The sequence below is a fragment of the Natator depressus genome, chromosome 14, assembly GCF_965152275.1.
Source record: "Natator depressus isolate rNatDep1 chromosome 14, rNatDep2.hap1, whole genome shotgun sequence".
NCBI lineage: Eukaryota > Metazoa > Chordata > Testudines > Cheloniidae > Natator > Natator depressus.
Window position 1 is genome coordinate 40,737,262 of NC_134247.1, and position 7,138 is coordinate 40,744,399.

General features: G+C 47.0%; 1 pseudogene; it reads left to right on the forward strand.

The window, feature by feature from the left end:
- Window positions 1-6,441, forward strand: part of LOC141998577 (uncharacterized) — a 47,967-nt pseudogene extending 41,526 nt beyond the window's left edge.
- Window positions 6,442-7,138: the final 697 nt, after the last annotated feature.

Genomic DNA, 7,138 nt, shown 5'->3' on the forward strand with positions numbered 1-7,138 from the left:
TAGCCCATCCCTCTTTGAAACCTCTCTTTACAATGCGCTTGATAATCAAGGTGGGCCATTTCCAGCACAAATCCAGGTTTTCTCACCCCCGGCCCGCCCCCCAAAACACACACACAAACTCACTCTCCTGCTGGCAATAGCTCATCCACACTGACCACTCTCCTTACAATGTGCACAGCAATCAAGGTGGGCCATTTCCAGCATAAATCCAAGTTTAACCAGAACGTCTTGGGGCGGGGGGGGGGGGGGGGTTTGTAGGAAAAAAACAAGGGGAAATAGGCTACCTTGCATAATGACTTAGCCACTCCCAGTCTCTATTCAAGCCCAAATTAATAGTATCCAATTTGCAAATGAATTCCAATTCAGCAGTTTCTGAATTCCTGATCAACATCCTCTACAGCAAACAGGGAAAGATTAAGAATGAGCTCTCAAAAATGGATACTCTCATAAAAAACCAACCTTCCACACAAACTTCCTCGTGGCTGGATTTTACTAAAACTAGACAAGCCATTTACAACGCACACTTTACTTCTCTACAAAAGAGAAAGGACACTAAACTTTCTAAACTACTACAGGCTACAAGGGGCCACAGCAATGGTTCCCTCAACCCACCCAGCAATATTGTTAACCTATCCAACTATACTCTCAGCCCAGCAGAAGCAGCTGTCCTATCTCGGGGCCTCTCCTTCTGCCCCTCCACCCCCACGAACATGATACAGTTCTGTGGTGACCTAGAATCCTATTTTCGACGTCTCCGACTCAAGGAATATTTCCAAAATACCTCTGAACAACATACTAATCCACAGAGGCCTCCCTACCAACATTACAAAAAGAAGGATTCTAGGTGGACTCCTCCTGAAGGTCGAAACCACAGACTGGACTTCTACATAGAGTGCTTCCGCCGACGTGCACGGGCTGAAATTGTGGAAAAGCAGCATCACTTGCCCCATAACCTCAGCCGTGCAGAACACAATGCCATCCACAGCCTCAGAAACAACTCTGACATCATAATCAAAAAGGCTGACAAAGGAGGTGCTGTTGTCATCATGAATAGGTCGGAATATGAACAAGAGGCTGCTCGGCAGCTCTCCAACACCACTTTCTACAAGCCATTACCCTCTGATCCCACTGAGAGTTACCAAAAGCATCTACAGCATTTGCTCAAGAAACTTCCTGGAAAAGCACAAGATCAAATCCGCACAGACACACCCCTGGAACCCCGACCTGGGATATTCTATCTACTACCCAAGATCCATAAACCTGGAAATCCTGGGCGCCCCATCATCTCAGGCATTGGCACCCTGAGAGCAGGATTGTCTGGCTATGTAGACTCCCTCCTCAGGCCCTACGCTACCAGCACTCCCAGCTACCTTCGAGACACCACTGACTTCCTGAGGAAACTACAATCCATCGGTGATCTTCCTGATAACACCATCCTGGCCACTATGAATGTAGAAGCCCTCTGCACCAACATTCCACACAAAGATGGACTACAAGCCGTCAAGAACACTATCCCCGATAATGTCACGGCTAACCTGGTGGCTGAACTTTGTGACTTTGTCCTTACCCATAACTATTTTACATTTGGGGACAATGTATACCTTCAGATCAGCGGCACTGCTATGGGTACCCGCATGGCCCCACAGTATGCCAACATTTTTATAGCTGATTTAGAACAACGCTTCCTCAGCTCTCGTCCCCTAACGCCCCTACTCTACTTGCGCTATATTGATGACATCTTCATCATCTGGACGCATGGAAAAGAAGCCCTTGAGGAATTCCACCATGATTTCAACAATTTCCATCCCACCATCAACCTCAGCCTGGTCCAGTCCACACAAGAGATCCACTTCCTGGACACTACAGTGCTAATAAACGATGGTCAGATCAACACCACCCTATACCGGAAACCTACTGACCGCTATTCCTACCTACATGCCTCCAGCTTTCACCCTGACCACACCACACGATCCATCGTCTACAGCCAAGCTCTGCGATACAACCGCATTTGCTCCAACCCCTCAGACAGAGACAAACACCTACAAGATCTCTATCAAGCATTCTTACAACTACAATACCCACCTGCGGAAGTGAAGAAACAGATTGATAGAGCCAGAAGAGTTCCCAGAAGTCACCTACTACAGGACAGGCCCAACAAAGAAAATAACAGAACGCCACTAGCCGTCACCTTCAGCCCCCAACTAAAACCCCTCCAACGCATTATTAAGGATCTACAACCTATCCTGAAGGATGACCCAACACTCTCACAAATCTTGGGAGAAAGGCCAGTCCTTGCCTACAGACAGCCCCCCAACCTGAAGCGAATACTCACCAACAACCACATACCACACAACAGAACCACTAACCCAGGAACCTATCCTTGCAACAAAGCCCGTTGCCAACTGTGCCCACATATCTATTCAGGGGACACCATCACAGGGCCTAACAACATCAGCCACACTATCAGAGGCTCGTTCACCTGCACATCCACCAATGTGATATATGCCATCATGTGCCAGCAATGCCCCTCTGCCATGTACATTGGTCAAACTGGACAGTCTCTACGTAAAAGAATAAATGGACACAAATCAGATGTTAAGAATTATAACATTCATAAACCAGTCGGAGAACACTTCAATCTCTCTGGTCACGCAATTACAGACATGAGGGTCGCTATCTTAAAGCAAAAAAACTTAAATCCAGACTCCAGCGAGAAACTGCTGAATTGGAATTCATTTGCAAATTGGATACTATTAATTTGGGCTTGAATAGAGACTGGGAGTGGCTAAGTCATTATGCAAGGTAGCCTATTTCCCCTTGTTTTTTTCCTACAAACCCCCCCCCCCCCCAAGACGTTCTGGTTAAACTTGGATTTATGCTGGAAATGGCCCACCTTGATTGCTGTGCACATTGTAAGGAGAGTGGTCAGTGTGGATGAGCTATTGCCAGCAGGAGAGTGAGTTTGTGTGTGTGTTTTGGGGGGGGGGGGTGAGAAAACCTGGATTTGTGCTGGAAATGGCCCACCTTGATTTTCATGCACATTGTAGGGAGGGTGATCACTTTGGATAAGCTATTACCAGCAGGAGAGTGAGTTTGTGTGTGTAGTTTTTGGAGGGGGGTGGGGGGGTGAGAAAACCTGGATTTGTACTGGAAATGGCCCACCTTGATTATCATGCGCATTGTAAAGAGAGGTTTCAAAGAGGGATGGGCTATTACCAGCAGGAGAGTGAGTTTGTGTGTGGGGGGGGGGCGGAGGGTGAGAAAACCTGGATTTGTGCTGGAAATGGCCCAACTTGATGATCACCTTAGATAAGCTATTACCAGCAGGAGAGTGGGGTGGGAGGAAGTTTTGTTTCATGGTCTCTGTGTATATAATGTCTTCTGCAGTTTCCACGATATGCTATGCATCCGATGAAGTGAGCTGTAGCTCACGAAAGCTCATGCTCAAATAAATTGGTTAGTCTCTAAGGTGCCACAAGTACTCCTTTTCTTTTTACGAATACAGACTAACACGGCTGTTACTCTGAAACCTGTCTTGATTGTCTCTCTCCCAGCAGGTGATGAGCAAGAGAGTGAGAACGAGGAAGGGAATTACCATGAGGAAGTTCCTGGGGAAGTGGAACCAGAGGGGAGCTTTGTGGGAAGAGCTGAAGGGAATTTTTCCCAGTGCTTGGAGGAGGGAGAAGCCTGGGGAAATTGGCACAGGTCAGAGAGGCTGTTGGGAAACCACCCAAGGAAGAAAGTGGATGAATCTATTAAAACTGAGGGAGGAGACAAGGATTCCACAGCTCACCACACAAATCCCAAGGAAGAAAAACCCTACCAGTGTCTTGAATGTGGGAAAAGATTCATTCTGAGATCACACCTTGTGAAACATCAGATAATCCATATTGGAGAGAAACCTCTTCAATGCTTGGACTGTATGGAAAACTTCAATACCTGCTCACTTCTTAATAACCATGGGAGAAGCCACATGGGAGAGAATCCCTATCCATGCCTCGAGTGTGGGAAATGTTTCAGTGGGAAGTCAGAACTAATTAGACATCAGGCAATCCACACAGGAGAGAGACCCCACAAGTGCTTGGACTGTGGGAAAAGTTTCACATGGAGATCAGGCCTTGTTAGACATCAGGCAATCCACGCAGGAGAGAGACCCCATAAGTGCTTGGACTGTGGGAAAAGTTTCACATGGAAATCAAGCCTAGTTACACATCAGACAGTCCACCCAGGAAAGGGACGCTATAAATGCTTGGAGTGTGGGAAAAGTTTCAGTTGGAAGTCAGGACTTATAAAACATCAGAGAATCCACACTGGAGAGAGACCCCATAAGTGCTTGGACTGTGGGAAAAGTTTCACATTGAGATCAGCCCTTGTTACACATCAGGCAATCCACACCGGAGAGGGACCCCATAAGTGCTCGGACTGTGGGAAAAGTTTCATGTGGCGATCACATCTTACTAGACATCAGAGAATCCACACAGGAGAGAGACCCCATAAGTGCTTGGACTGTGGGAAAAATTTCACATGGAAATCAGGCCTAGTTACACATCAGAGAATCCACACCGGAGAGAGACCCCATAAGTGCTCGGACTGTGGGAAAAGTTTCATGAAGAAATCACACCTTATTAGACATCAGAGAGTCCACACAAGAGAGAGAGCATATAAATGCTTGGTTTGTGGGAAAAGCTTCAGTAACAGCACAAACCTTACTAAACATCGGAGAATCCACAGAGGAGAGAGACCCTATAAATGCCTCGAATGTGGGCACTCTTTTGGTTGGAAGTCCAATCTTATCACACATCAGAGAATCCACACAGGAGAGAGACCCCATAAGTGCTTGGACTGTGGGAAAAGTTTCACACGGAGATCAACACTTGTTACACATCAGACAGTCCACACAGGAGAGGGATGCTATACATGCTTGGAGTGTGGGAAAAGTTTCAGTTGGAAGTCCAGTCTTATCACACATCAGAGAATCCACACAGGAGAGAGACCCCATAAGTGCTTGGACTGCGGGAAAAATTTCATACAGAGCTCAAACCTTACTAGGCATCGGAGACTCCACATAGGAGAGAGACCCCATAAGTGATTGGACTGTGGGAAAAGCTTTAGCTGCAGCTCACAACTCACTCAACATCAGAGAAGCCATACGGGAGAAAGACCCTATAAATGCCTCGAGTGTGGGAAAAGTTTCATTGGGAGTTCTCATCTTGTTGCACATCACAGAATTCACACCGGTGACAAACTTCAGAAATGCCTCAAGTGTGGGAAATGTTTCATGTGGAACTCTACCCTTATAATACATCAGAGGATCCACACAGGAGAAAGACCTTATAAGATCATCAGCTAGTCAGTGATCCTCTGGTTGACGGGTTCTGGGGAGGACACTGAGGATTGAATGGTTGGGGTGGTGGAGCTGGGAAGCAGGGGGAGCTGGGTGCTGGATTATCGAGTGTTTTGGGGATCATGGGATAAGAGGCGAGGGAGAGCACAGGGGTAGAGAGGTGCTGCCTCTCATCACTCTTCCCTTCTGTCCCTTCTCCCTGCCCCCTCTGCATTCAGACAGCACCACTGGGAGGATCTGATTCCCACAGGACCTTTTGTGGGAGGCCTGGAGATCCCACCTCTGCCTCCACAGCATCAGCCTCTGAACGTCTGTCTATGGTAGGAAAATTGTTGGGATTACCTAGCACGTCTCCCCTGACTCTCCAACACTCTTTCTAGCCACACTGACCCTGAAGTATATTATCTATTCTGACCCTCGCCATGAGCAGAGTGATTGTTAGTCCCTGAGTTCCCCCTTTGGGGCCGGATTGTCTCATTCCCAGCCAGTCTCACATTACTCCAGGCCGTGCTGAAAAGCATTGAGTGTTTGTATATTTTTCTCCCTTAGGGAGCAGAACTAAATAGATGGTAAAAAAGTGGGGGCAGGGATAGTTAAATGTGGTGTTTTCGCTTCTGTGCTATTTCAGGGCAATAGGGTGAGTCCGAGGTATCCCCTCCTTCCTGTATCACCATCACCCTCCACACAGCAGCCTCTGTCCAAGCGATGGAGAGTCTTATCCTGTCCCTGTTCTACCCCTCTGCCTCCTAAGGTGTCACTTACCACCGTGTTCCTGGCTCTAGATGCTTAAGAATCAGCTTTGATTTCTGTGATCCTCCATGAGACTTTGGAGGGCTGGAGAAGAAAGTGTCACAGACCTGCAAGGGAGGGGAAGGGAGGAATCCCAAAGAACCTCAAAGCACAGTTTACCTTTCTGATCGGTTTCTATGTATTGCTGAAATTGCTTCCAGACTTTTCTGTGCTCGTCTAGATCATTTGTAGATGGGAAGTGTTTTTTTGTTTTTGTTTTTATTTCTTATGATGATGCTAAAACTTTTCAGAGTAGCAGCCGTGTTAGTCTGTATCCGCAAAAAGAAAAGGAGGACTTGTGGCACTGTAGCTCACGAAAGCTCATGCTCTAATAAATTTGTTAGTCTCTAAGGTGCCACAAGTCCTCCTTTTCTTTTTGCTAAAACTTTTGTAACTCATAAAACCGAATTATTAGGTAAGAGGTGAAGCCAGTTTAGCCACTTCAGAAGAAAATGGCTACATTTATTTTCCTGATTTTGAGCCTTCAGATTCTCTGAGATTTCACTTTATGAATGTAAAAGTGTTTTGTAGCCCACCCTGGAGTGTGGGTTTTTCTCTATTCCAGAAGGCTGTTTAGTCACAGACTTTGATATTAGCTTAGTTTAGATGTAGCTCAGATTTATTGAGGACTTAATGAATGCCAGAATAGTCCTTTTTTATTTTATTTTAACCGTATTCTACCCTTTGTGATGTGAACTTTGTTTTATTTGAAGAATGGCAAAGGTCTGTATGTCTCAGCACATACACTGAGGGTGCCAGCTCGCGTCAGGTCCGAGAGGCAGAGATGGAAAGGGGGAATGAAATCACAGCCTGACCCCTGCAGTGACGTGACTTAGGGCCCAGCCACCCTTCAGAGGCTGCTGCGGCAGAACTGCACTGATGCAGCTTTTGCGCTTCGAGGGGGACGCTACGTGGACCAAGGAGAGGGGTTCTCCCATCGGCGTAGGTCACCCACCTCCCGAAGAGGCGGCAGCTACGTCGATGGGAGAAGTCCTCCTGTTGCCA